The 1,283-nt window shown below is 33.0% G+C and overlaps 1 pseudogene; it reads right to left on the bottom strand.

The window, feature by feature from the left end:
• The window catches only part of LOC101495074 (BTB/POZ domain and ankyrin repeat-containing protein NPR1-like), a 3,825-nt pseudogene that overhangs the window by 310 nt on the left and 2,232 nt on the right, over nt 1-1,283 (bottom strand).

Below are 1,283 nucleotides of genomic sequence, written 5' to 3'. Positions count from 1 at the left end.
GGTTCGATGTTGATGTCGAAGACAGTGTAGACGAAAAACCTGAATGGTTGTTTTCAGCCATATCCTTATGAAATGCCTTCTGCACCTCGTCTTTAAGTTCCATGAACCGTGCTTTCTTCGTTCTTTGCTCTTCTTCAGTGCCTTTCTCGAGGACGAAAACATCGGGCGTATCATCCTCCAAATACTTATCAAGCACCTCAGAACAATGCGGAAAGAAGCGCCTACCATTCTCAACTGTAGAAATTTAAAAAGTATATTGCAGGAGTTTTAATTATATTGGTTCTGATATAAATTTCAATAACAAATGAAAATTCAATGAGGCTAAAGTATTTTTGGTCATTATTTTTATTTTTGAACAAGACTTAAATATATGGTCATACCTGTTTTTACAAGGGATTGTAGTCTTAATTGGAGCTTTCTTGTTCTAACAGAAGGTGTTTCATTTAGGTCTACTTCTTTTATATTTCCCTTTAAAGCTGATGAAGTTGCATAGAGTGATGTGGAATCTGCCTCAGCATTCTCTATGGCTACCCTTGCCTCAGCAGGGAAGAACCATATGCAACTGCAACATATCAAGAATGTTAATTTCATGTCCATAATATGTTTCCAAATTCAAAAGCATCATGCAAATATTTTGTTGATGTTGTGATGATGCATGCATATTCCTAAAGAGAAATGAATATATCACTTGACAAGAAATTTCGACAATAACTTAAAGGTTAACACAGTTCAAATAGGAGGTTAATTACATTAAATATATATAGTTAATGAATATATCATGATTTTTAGATGTTCAAATATTCATGATATCCATAAAACATCTAAATTATGTTCAAATATACATGATTTTCAAAAATACTCATGACATCTATTAACCACAATTTGCATTTAAATGTACACCTAAAAGTCGTGGTTAATGACATTTAGAATTGTGTATCCTGAATGGTTAATGAGTTATGACACCTTATTATGTCCATTAACTATCAACTAGACATAATTAACCATGTATTGGAACTATGTTAATCATCCAAATTGTCGATTTTTTTGTCAAAGTAACACAACTCATTCCTAAAATATAATGGCAATTAATAGGTCCAAACTTCATGATCATTGAAAGAATGTGAGCTAGACAAGTAAAGTCCTACCTCTATTTTCAAGGTAATCCAGTCTCATGAACAAGTCATCAGCAGTTAACTGTGACAAAACTGACATGTTCACTACCATAGAATTTCTTCTCATCTCTCTTTCAAGTACATCAACACATAGCCTGTCCTTGTGAGACT

Source organism: Cicer arietinum, chromosome 2 (assembly GCF_000331145.2).
Source record: "Cicer arietinum cultivar CDC Frontier isolate Library 1 chromosome 2, Cicar.CDCFrontier_v2.0, whole genome shotgun sequence".
NCBI lineage: Eukaryota > Viridiplantae > Streptophyta > Magnoliopsida > Fabales > Fabaceae > Cicer > Cicer arietinum.
The sequence above is the reverse complement of the archived record's forward strand: the minus strand, read 5'-3'. Positions and strand labels throughout refer to the sequence as shown.